The 12,572-nt window shown below is 43.3% G+C and overlaps 1 long non-coding RNA gene across 1 annotated transcript in view; it reads right to left on the minus strand.

Moving 5' to 3' along the window:
* Nucleotides 1-394: 394 nt before the first annotated feature.
* The window catches only part of LOC138249170 (uncharacterized), a 192,510-nt gene continuing 180,332 nt past the window's right edge, over nucleotides 395-12,572 (minus strand). The window contains exon 4 of the long non-coding RNA XR_011194757.1: nucleotides 395-485. This is a non-coding gene — a long non-coding RNA (uncharacterized lncRNA). The remainder of the gene's footprint in view (nucleotides 486-12,572) is intronic.

The raw sequence follows: 12,572 nt of genomic DNA on the forward strand, positions 1-12,572 counted from the left end.
GAGAGGATTTAAAAGTGTGAAAGTGACCTGGAATTACTGGGGAATGATACACAGTACACCATGGTGAAGGGTGGAGAGGGACTGGCCGTGCACAAGGCAAGATAGACAAATTTAGCAGTGAAATATGTAACCTAAATGGACGGCTGAGGCAATGGAAAACTGCACTTCAACACACTAGGGAGAAATGTACACTTAACATTTAGTGGTGCTAGAATCATTAGGACCAGTCCTCCTAATCCTCAAACAGGAGAAAACTCCCAACTACAAAACTATTCTTTGTGACCCTGCACTCACATAAAATAAAGTATTATAATATCACAATTAATATATAACATAGTTTAAACTGTACAAGGCACATACTCGCAAGATAAACTTCTTGATAATAGGATTTCTTTTATTCATATTTCTTCAATAAAATCATTTCATTTTTTCTTCTGTAGTTTCCATGTAGCCAACTTGTTGTGTTCAAAACGACTTCTTCAGGGCTACAAAACACATAATATACATATAATATAAATACATACATATGTATACAAAACATGATTTAAAACCATGCACATACAATACATATACACCATTACAAAGCTATGCAAATATCTACTGGCATGAATATTACACCCCATTTATATTAAACAAAAACAATCATTATAAAAAGCCTATTAGTATAACATTTATAAAATCAAATTCAAGATGTTTTACACTCTAACTTGTCCTGCGTTTCACTTTTTGAGAGGCTGTCATTTCTGTATGACAGGGAAACAAGAAAAGACAAATCTTTGCAAACCAATCCATACATTTTGAACACTTAAGAAACATTGCTGTGTATTACACTTCACCATATCCCCATAAGCATATATAAATCTTCTATACCTTATATCATGGGTCTGTTCACATCGGCTGAACTATCTGTGGATCTATTGTTTTCCCGTTCAACAATAATCAATTGAAATAACTCACATTTTGCAATTCTAGTTCTAAGATATTCCTGTAAAAAAATCTTTTTAAACCATGTATATAATAATTTTGAATTACACTGACAATATGAAAATAGAAGAGAAAACCAAAGTCTAGTAACTACCTGAAACATAAGTCCTCCATTCAAAAACACTCAATCCCAGTGATCCTAAGTTCCAACATTTTAGTGATATGAGTTTTCAAATTCCAAAGACAAATAGAGGAACTCTCACCACATAGGTTGCAAATAAGAACCAAGCATTTCCTCCAGCAACATATCTTTCTCCTCTTTGGACAGGGATCCAGGAGAAGGAATGAGTAGAGAAGACACACACAAAACCCAGTCTGTTTTTTTACGCGGGGTACAATGATACAGACTGGGAAACAGAAAGAGAGCTTCCAAGGAAAGAAGAGTAGAATCAAGAGGGGAGGGAAGAAATATAAAACCAGGTGTTGAAACAAGACTGCAGGCCACAAATACACAGGGAAAGAAGCAAACCCAGTGGTGGGACAATACAATGTCAATTCTATAAGTGAATGTAAACCAAATGAACTGCAAATTGTAAATCTTTCTTCAATAATTCTAACTACTGAAGAAATGTCTGTCCTGGGCAAAGACATACTTAGCTTTTGACCAATAACAAAATATGTGATTTTGTATATGTACACATTGATTTAGTTAAATTTGTTAGAAAATTCAAATTAAATAAATGTTTCAGCAAACATCCGGTTAGACCATGTGCAAACTTGTGTACTCCTTCCATGTCATCTTTTTCCATTGCAGACATCAAAGACTTACATGTAATTGTAACTCTGGATGAATCCAAGGATGAGAGGGACTTAGTTCAGTTGGCTAGCGCGCTTGAAATACAAGAGGATATGACCACAGATAGTGGTCTGAGGCTTCCATCCAAATATATGCCACCGAGTGTACAGGACACAGTAATTGATGAGTTCTATCTGAAAGTGACAGCAGATTTACATGGAGTTGAAGACTTACATTTTAAATGTGGGAAATGTATGAATAGTTTTAATTTGACAAAAAAAGAAAGAGGAGTCTTCAATACCCTGAAAAATGACTCTAATTTAATTATACAAGACGCTGACAAAGGTGGGAACATTGTCCTCATGAATAAGACAGAATAGTTATTGAATTGTTATGAAAAACTAAAAAGTAATCTCATTACCAATATTCAACAACAGATTAATGCTAGACTTATGGATTGGAATGAATCATGTCTATTAATGGATGAGGGATCTAGATACTTGCTGATTTACCATCCCAGATCCCCCTGAGTATACATATGTACTACCTAAAATTCATAAACCTGGTACTTTCCCTCCAGGGAGGCCCATTATTTCCTGTAATGGGTCTCCCACAGAACACACGGCTGAATATGTTGATTGTTTCCTACAACCATTTATCAAGAACTTACCATTGTATCTTAGGGATAGTAATGATATATTTAACAAGTTGGAGGACTTCCAATGGGATAGTACTGACTTGTTATTTGTCAGTATGGATGTTGAAAGGCTTTACACATGTATACAAATGGAATGAGACTGGAGGCTGTTAGATTTCATCTGTATAAGCGGAATGCCTGCCAGCTGGAGCACACACTCATGTTGCTCGAAATGGCTAAAATCATTTTCACTGACAATGTTTTCCTTCCTGCTGGGGTGTAGTCTCTCCAGAGACAATGGACCGCGATGGGCTTCAGGTTTGCTCTGTCTTAAGCAAACCTATTGGATGGGTCTGTTTTAGGCGGAGCATGCCTGGGGCACAAATGCATGTGACTGGATCAACAATGCTATCTTCCATGGACGTTTCATAGATGGTATAGTGATTATCTGGAATTGAACTGTGACTGATCTACGGGCATATCATGCATTTCTAAATGAGAATAGATTTTATGTGAAACTGACGCTTAAACATGATAAAAAGAGATTTACTTTCTAGATCTGTATGTATATAAATGCAAATGTTATTCACAGTGACATGTTAAAAAAAATCTGCTGCATATAATAACGTGCTTCATGCCACTATTGTCCATCCTAAGTCCACCATAGAGGCCATACCATACGGCAAAATAGTCAGGGCAAGACGTAATTGTAACCAAGAATTCCATTTTTCTAAAAGAGTGTTGAGCATTAAGCAGGACTTCAAAGAGAGAGGCTATGATGCTAAGATTCTGGAAAAGGCTAAGGGAAGAGTGAGGAAACTGGATAGAAAACTTCCCCTTGCTGTAAACTGGGAACGTAAAAAGAAAGGGACTAATATGAAGCAGGAAGTGATTTTTATCACCAAATATAATGCCTGCAGAAATCACATCTTTAAAGTGCTTAGGAAGAACTGGCATATACTGGAGTCCAATACACTCCCAGATGGTATTTGAAATTTGATCGTATAAATGGTGTACTAATAGGTTTTTTTTAATGAGTGTTTTTCTTTAATATAAATGGGGTTTAGTATTCCCTTATCTTTTCTTCTTACAATGAAAAAGGGGAGATGGGTTGTGGGGGTATTTCCCTACCTTCACACTTTCAAGTGGACTGCATCCCTCAGTTTGCAGTTTAAAGAGAAACAGATACTTCAGTTATGGAAGTGTAGGGAGTGGCACTGTTGGGACAAGAATATTGAAGCAGACTTTGTTTGAGGTCAGTTACAAGTACCCAAATAGTGGTTTATAGGTTTTATAGTGTGGTTCAGGCTGCAAGGACATGGACTTGCCTCTCCACTAACATGAGGCCCCATCCACCATGACACAACTTGTTAGAAATGGTTGGCAGTCAGGTTGCCCCAAGTCCGAGCAAGGACCCTCACTCTAGTCAGAACAAAGGAGAAACACACCCGGTTAACCCCGCTCACCCCCTTGGTAGCTTGGCACAAACACAAAGGCTTAACCCAGAGACAATGTGTAAAGTATTTGTAACAAAACACACAGTAATACAGTGAAAACACTATAAAATGACTGAACACCAGGTTAGAAAAATAGCCATTATTTATCTAAACAAAACAAGCCCAAAATGACAAAAATCCAATATATGCAAGCAAATTTATGGATTTTTAAAAGAATAAACTTCACTAAAACGCTTAGAAACACAAATGCTTCGAATTGGTGATTTCACGGAGTCGTGACGGAGTCATTCCCAACAATCTGGTGCTCAGATTGACATGGATCGCCAGGTACAGTACCTTGTCAAAATTGAGGAAACAAGAGGGGTCAACGGAGTCAGGGATTGTGGGGTCGCTGAATCCGATGCGGCGTCGGTTCCAGTGCTGCGCGGCGAAGGAGAGGAGGTGTCACAAAGAAGTGTTGGGTCCTTGCTGCTGAGCAGTGGAAGTGAGGCAGCGTCGTTGTGAAGAACTGGATCCATCTACTTCTGGCGGGGTCGATATATGGCGGTCCCAGTGTGGTGCAGCGAAGTTGGGAGACACGGATGTCGGTAACATGCCACTTCGGGACTCACAGAGTTGCGGACTTCTGCAAGGATGTTGGGCCTGCAGGGTTGTCACACTCCAGCGAGGACCACAGCTTCAGTTGCAGGTGGCGGCAGGAAATCCGGCAGAGGAGTCAATCCGAGGCCATTGGAAGCCGATACATTTGTTTTTTCTTGATTTTCAGCCAGCTTCTCCTTTCAAGGGCCCAGGGACTGGAGTAGGCACTACGTGGCAGGGCAGGTATCTCAGCAGAGAGTCCAGGTGCTGGCAGAGGAAGTCTTTGATGACCCTGAGAGTTCAGAACAGGGGGCAAGCTCCAAACCCTTGGAGATTCTTCTCAAGCAGGAATATACCACAAAGTCCAGTATTTGTCCCCTTCCTCAGGCAGAAGCAGCAACTGCAGGATAGTCCAACAAAGCAGAGTCTCAGGCAGGGGCAGCACTTCTCCTCAGCGCTTCATCTCTTCTCCTTGGCAGAGGTTCCTCTTGGTTCCGGAAGCAAATCTTGAAGAAATCTAAAGTCTGGGGTTTTGGGTCCAATACTTATATCCCTTTCTGCCTTTGAAGTTGCCCAACTTCAAAGAAACGTCTCTGTTGTTTACAGGATCCTATCTTGCCCAGGCCAGACACCAGGGGGTTGGAGACTGCATTGTGTGAGGGAAGGCACAGCCCATTCAGGTGTAAGTAACCACTCCTCCCTCCATTCTATCCCAGATGGCTCATTAGGATATGCAGGCTACACCACAGCTCCCTTTGTGTCACTGTCTAGAGGAGATTCACAAACAGCCCTACTATCATTCTGACACCAGACAGGGAATCCGCAAACAGGCAGAGTCACAAAATAGTTTAAGCAAGAAAATGCCTACTTTCTAAAAGTGACATTTTCAAACTAACAATCTAAAAACCAACTTCACTAAAAGATGTACATTTAAATTGTGAGTTCAGAGACCCCAAACTCCACATTTCTATCTGCTCTTAAAGGCAAACTGCACTTTAAGAATATTTAAAGGAATCCCCCATGTTAACCTATGAGAGATAGGCCTTGTGACAGTGATAACAGAATTTAGCAGAATTTCACTGTTAAGACATGTAAAAACACATTACTACATGTCCTACATTAACGTACACTGCACCCTGCCCATGGGGCTACCTAAAGAATATCTTAGGGGTGCCTTACAGGTGTAAAAAAGGAAAGGTTTTGGGCCTGGCAAGTGTGTACACTTCCCAAGTCGAACTGGTGGTTTACTGCACACACAGATACTGCAGTGGAAGGTCCGAGCCATGTTTACAGGGCTACTCATTTGGCAGGCACAATCAGTGCTGCAGGCCCATTCGTAGCATTTGGTTTACAGGCCCTCGGCACCTCTAGCACACTTTACTAGGGACTTACTAGTAAATCAAATATGCCAATCAAGGAAAAGCCAATTACACATACAAATTCACATAGGGATCACTTGCACTTTAGCACTGGTCATCAGTGGTAAAGTGCCCAGAGTTACAAAAACAGCAATAACAGAGTCCAGCACACAGAAGCAATCTGGGAAGTAGAGGTAAAAAGTTAGGGGAGACTTCGTCAAAAATGCCAGGTCTAGCACAATTGTATTCTGATAAACTATACTGAATCTTGTGCTGGAATGTTCAAAGGCTTAATAGGGGAACTGTCTTGAACTATGCTAAAATACACCACCCTGATGTCCTCTTACTCCAAGAGACCCATCAGTTGGGAAACAACTGCAAGCTCAATGGATGCTTTGGCTACACCTGGGTGTATCATTCTAAGGGGTCTGGAGGTTAGCCATAGTTATAAGGAAGTCACTGCCACTTCTCTCCTCCATAGTGTCACAGATCCCCTCAGGCACTTTGTAATAGTCTCTGGAACCTTGGATGGACAGACCAGGACCATTGCCAGCACTTTTGTTCCCCCTTTGTTGATTAGGACACCTAAAGGTCCCAAACCAGGATCTTGGCACAGGCCCTTATGGGCATGACTATACTAGCTGTAGTAGTTGCAATTTCAATGCAGTTACAGACCCACATTCTCACTCCTTTGGCCATATTGACTACTTTTTCATGCCTGCGATCATCTTGACAGTAGTGCAGATGGTGTGTATACGTCCGCTGTATCTGTCAAACCATTCATCAGTGGAGCTGTACCTCCTACACAGGCATACTGGACCACCAGAGGGTGGCTTTGGAATGCTTGGTGGCTGATGGACAATGGCTTTGCAGCCACACTCAAAAATAAGTTCACCGCCTATTTTGACAAGAGAAAAGGCTCCATACATTTGGAGGCTAATCTTCAGGAGGTATTTAAAATGTTTCAATATGGTTGGGTCACGCCTCTTGTCTCCAGGAAGATGAGGAATGACAATCACGAGCTTGATGCCCTAGAGACTATGGTCACAGGCCTAAGCAGCCAGCATCCCTTTCGTGGGACAAGGAGAATCTCAAGAGGCTGGCTGCAGCAGGGTTGGTGGTGTGTCTGTGACTACTGGGGAAGACTAGACTTTTACTGGGTTGCCTCCCAACAAATGATTTTTGATCTGTGGGCCAAGGCTGGTAAATTAGTGTACGGGCTGGTGGCCAGCAAGTTGGAAAACTAGAATAATTCCTTCCATTCAAGACCTGGATGGGGGTCAAGACCTAGATACCAACTCAATTTTTGACTACTTTGTGAAATACTACAGTCAGCTTCATAAGCAAGATAGCTTACCACAAAAGGGAAGAGGGCACACCCATTCACAGATGAGTAGATTGTATGCTCAAAGATGATGCACAGACATGATCTAGACACCCCCAATTTCTGTGGAGGAGATTCCGGAGGCAATGACTCCGTACCGACTGGGAAAACACCCAGTCCAAATAGGCTTCCCATTGAATTATTTTTTTTAAACTCCTAATTGATTTCCTTTCATCTGCAGGTACTTTCAAATAAAGCCTGGCAGATAGGCACCATACCAAAGCCGGCAAGTAACCAAAGGTGTGCTCTTCCTACCAACATATTTCATTGATCAACCTTGAATATAAAATCCTGGTAAAAATTCTTCCCAATAGATTGATTAAGCCCTTCACTGCCAGGCCTTTTCCCCCTCCTGTGCCAGGCCTTTTTTTGGCTATTTGGGGCAGTTTGCGCTTAGGCCCTCATAACTTTTTGTCCACATAAGCTAGCCAAGCCAAATTTGTGTCCTGTTTTTCAAACATCCTAGGGATTCTATAGGTACCCAGACTTTGTGGGTTCCTCTGAAGGAGGCCAAGAAATTAGCCAAAATACAGTGAAAACTTCGTTTTTTTCAATAAAATGGGAAAAAGTGGCTGCAGAAGAAGGCTTGTGTTTTTTCCCCTGAAAATGGCATCAACAAAGGGTTTGCAGTGCTAAAATTACCAGCTTCCCAGCTTTCAGGAACAGGCAGACTTGAATCAGAAAACCCAATTTTTCAACACAAATTTGGCATTTTACTGGGACATACCCCATTTTTACAATTTTTTGTGCTTTCAGCCTCCTTCCACTCAGTGACAGAAATGGGTGTGAAACCAATGTTGGATCCCAGAAACCTAAACATTTCTGAAAGTAGACAAAATTCTGAATTCAGCAAGGGGTAAATGGTATAGATCCTACAAGGGTTTCCTACAGAAAATAACAACTGAAAAAGAAAAATATTGAAATTGAGGTGAAAAAAACAGCAATTTTTCTCTACGTTTTACTCTGTAACTTTTTCCTGCAATGTCAGATTTTTGAAAGCAATATACCGTTATGTCTGCTGGACTCTTCTGGTTGCGGGGATATATGGGACTTGTAGGTTCATCAAGAACCCTAGGTACCCAGAGCCAATAAATGAGCTGCACCCTGCAGTGCGTTTTCATTCCATACCGGGTATACAGCAATTAATTTGCTGAAATATAAAGAGTGAAAAATAGCTATCAAGAAAACCTTTGTAATTCCAAAATGGGCACAAGATAAGGTGTTGAGGAGCAGTGGTTATTTGCACATCTCTGAATTCGGGGGTGACCATACTAGCATGTGAATTACAGGGCATTTCTCAAATAGACGTCTTTTTTACACCTTCTCTTATATTTGGAAGGAAAAAATGTAGAGAAAGAAAAGGGGCAATAACACTTGTTTTGCTATTCTATGTTCCCCCAAGTCTCCCGATAAAAATGATACCTCACTTGTGTGGGTAGGCCTAGCGCCCGCGACAGGAAACGCCCCAAAACGCAACGTGGACACATCCCATTTATTGAAAGAAAACAGAGGTGTTTTTTGCAAAGTGCCTACCTGTAGATTTTGGCCTCTAGCTCAGCCGGCACCTAGGGAAACTTAACAAACCTGTGAATTTCTGAAAACTAGAGACCTAGGGGAATCCAAGATGGGGTGACTTGTGGGGCTCGGACCAGGTTCTGTTACCCAGAATCCTTTGCGAACCTCAAAATTTGGCTAAAAAACACATGTTCCTCACATTTCTGTGGCAGAAAGTTCTGGAATCTGAGAGGAGCCACAAATTTCCTTGCACCCAGCGTTCCCCCAAGTCTCCCGATAAAAATGATACCTCACTTGTGTGGGTAGGCCTAGCGCCCGCGACAGGAAACGCCCCAAAGCGCAACGTGGACACATCCAAATTTTGGAAAGAAAACAGAGGTGTTTTTTGCGAAGTGCCTACCTGTAGATTTTGGCCTCTAGCTCAGTCGGCACCTAGGGAAACCTACCAAACCTGTGCATTTCTGAAAACTAGAGACCTAGGGGAATCCAAGGAGGGTTGACTTGCGGGGCTCGGACCAGGTTCTGTTACCCAGAATCCTTTGCAAACCTAAACATTTGGCTAAAAAAACACATTTTCCTCACATTTCGGTGACAGAAAGTTCTGGAATCTGAGAGGAGCCACAAATTTCCTTCCACCCAGCGCTCCCCCAAGTCTCCCGATAAAAATTATACCTCACTTGTGTGGGTAGGCCTAGCGCCCGCGACAGGAAATGCCCCAAAACACAACGTGGACACATCACAATTTTTGACAGAAAACAGAGGTGCTTTTTGAAAAGTGCCTACCTGTAGATTTTGTCCTCTAGCTCAGCCGGCACCTATGGACACCTACCAAACCTGTGCATTTTTTTAAACTAGAGACCTAGGGGAATCCAAGATGGGGTGACTTGTGGGGCTCTGACCAGGTTCTGTTACCCAGAATCCTTTGCAAACCTCAAAATTTGGCTAAAAAAACATGTTTTCCTCACATTTCGGTGACAGAAAGTTCGGGAATCTGAGAGGAGCCACAAATTTTCTTCCACCCGGGGTTCCCCCAAGTCTCCCGATAAAAATGATACCTCACTGGTGTGGGTAGGCCTAGCGCCCGCGACAGGAAATGCCCCAAAACACAACGTGGACACATCACAATTTTTGACAGAAAACAGAGGTGTTTTTTGCAAAGTGCCTACCTGTAGATTTTGGCCTCTAGCTCAGCCAGCACCTAGGGAAACCTACCAAACCTGTGCATTTTTGAAAACTAGAGACATAGGGGAATCCAAGATGGGGTGACTGGTGGGGCTTTGACCAGGTTCTGTTACCCAGAATCCTTTGCAAACCTAAAAATTTGGTTAAAAAAACACATTTTCCTCACATTTCGGTGACAGAAAGTTCTGGAATCTGAGAGGAGCCACAAATTTCCTTCCACCCAGCGCTCCCCCAAGTCTCCCGATAAAAATTATACCTCACTTGTGTGGGTAGGCCTAGCGCCCGCGACAGGAAATGCCCCAAAACACAACATGGACACATCACAATTTTTTACAGAAAACAGAGGTTTTTTTTGCAAAGTGCCTACCTGTAGATTTTGTCCTCTAGCTCAGCCGGCACCTAGGGACACCTACCAAACCTGTGCATTTTTTAAAACTAGAGACCTAGGGGAATCCAAGATGGGGTGACTTGTGGGGCTCTGACCAGGTTCTGTTACCCAGAATCCTTTGCAAACCTCAACATTTGGCTAAAAAAACATGTTTTCCTCATATTTCGGTGACAGAAAGTTCGGGAATCTGAGAGGAGCCACAAATTTCCTTCCACCCGGGGTTCCCCCAAGTCTCCCGATAAAAATGATACCTCACTGGTGTGGGTAGGCCTAGCGCCCGCGACAGGAAATGCCCCAAAACACAACGTGGACACATCACAATTTTTGACAGAAAACAGAGGTGTTTTTTGCAAAGTGCTTACCTGTAGATTTTGGCCTCTAGCTCAGCTGGCAGCTAGGGAAACCTACCACACCTGTGCATTTTTGAAAATTAGAGACCTAGGGGAATCCAAGATGGGGTGACTTGTGAGGCTCTGACCAGGTTCTGTTACCCAGAATCCTTTGCAAACCTCAAAATTTGGCCAAAATAACACTTTTTCCTCTCATTTCGGTGACAGAAAGTTCTGGAATCTGAGAGGAGCCACAAATTTCCTTCCACCCAGCGTTCCCCCAAGTCTCCCGATAAAAATGGTACCTCACTTGTGTGGGTAGGCCTAGCGCCCACGAAGGAAATGGCCCAAAACAAAACGTGGACACATCGCATTTTTTCACAGAAAACAGTGCCTACCTGTGGATTTTGGCCTCTAGCTCAGCCGGCACCTGGGGAAACCTAGCAAACCAGCACATTTTTGAAAACTTGAAACCTAGGGGAATCCAAGATGGGGTGACTTGTGAGGCTCTGACCAGGTTCTGTTACCCAGAATCCTTTGCAAACCTCAAAATTTGGCCAAAAAAACACTTGTTCCTCTCATTTCGGTGACAGAAAGTTCTGGAATCTGAGAGGAGCCACAAATTTCCTTCCACCCAGCGTTCCCCCAAGTCTCCCGATAAAAATGGTACCTCACTTGTGTGGGTAGGCCTAGCGCCCACGAAAGGAAATGGCCCAAAACACAACGTGGACACATCTCAATTTTTGACAGAAAACAGAGGTGTTTTTTGCAAAGTGCTTACCTGTAGATTTTGGCCTCTAGCTCAGCTGGCAGCTAGGGAAACCTACCACACCTGTGCATTTTTGAAAATTAGAGACCTAGGGGAATCCAAGATGGGGTGACTTGTGAGGCTCTGACCAGGTTCTGTTACCCAGAATCCTTTGCAAACCTCAAAATTTGGCCAAAATAACACTTTTTCCTCTCATTTCGGTGACAGAAAGTTCTGGAATCTGAGAGGAGCCACAAATTTCCTTCCACCCAGCGTTCCCCCAAGTCTCCCGATAAAAATGGTACCTCACTTGTGTGGGTAGGCCTAGCGCCCACGAAGGAAATGGCCCAAAACGTGGACACATCGCTTTTTTTCACAGAAAACAGTGCCTACCTGTGGATTTTGGCCTCTAGCTCAGCCGGCACCTGGGGAAACCTAGCAAACCAGCACATTTTTGAAAACTTGAAACCTAGGGGAATCCAAGATGGGGTGACTTGTGAGGCTCTGACCAGGTTCTGTTACCCAGAATCCTTTGCAAACCTCAAAATTTGGCCAAAAAAACACTTGTTCCTCTCATTTCGGTGACAGAAAGTTCTGGAATCTGAGAGGAGCCACAAATTTCCTTCCACCCAGCGTTCCCCCAAGTCTCCCGATAAAAATGGTACCTCACTTGTGTGGGTAGGCCTAGCGCCCACGAAAGGAAATGGCCCAAAACACAACGTGGACACATCTCAATTTTTGACAGAAAACAGAGGTGTTTTTTGCAAAGTGCCTACCTGTGGATTTAGGCCTCTAGCTCAGTCGGCCCCAGGGGGTGCAGAAATGGCCTAAAAAAATGTGTCCCCCAACCCCTCCCCGGGGGACGACCCTTGGCTACGGGGTCGATCCCCTTGCGTGACATTGGCGCAAAAAAAAAATCCCCAGTGCCTAGTGGTTTCTGCCCCCTTGGGGGCAGATTGACCTAAAATCGTCCGATCTGCCCCCAAGGGGGGCAGAAATGGTCTAAATACAATTTGCCCCCCAGGGGAGCGACCCTTGCTTAATGGGTCGCTCCCCATTTCTAAAAAAACAAACAAACAAAAAAAAAACACGAAAAAATAATTTGCCCTGGCGCCTAGAGGTTTCTGCCCCCTGGGCGCAAATCGGCCTAATAACAATAGGCCGATCTGCCCCCAGGGGGGGCAGAAATGGCCTAAAATAAATTTGCCCCACCCAACCCTACCCCTGGGAGCGACCCTTGCTTACGGGGTCGCGACCCTTGCGTGACTTTGGCGC

The sequence above is a fragment of the Pleurodeles waltl genome, chromosome 8 (genome assembly GCF_031143425.1).
Source record: "Pleurodeles waltl isolate 20211129_DDA chromosome 8, aPleWal1.hap1.20221129, whole genome shotgun sequence".
NCBI lineage: Eukaryota > Metazoa > Chordata > Amphibia > Caudata > Salamandridae > Pleurodeles > Pleurodeles waltl.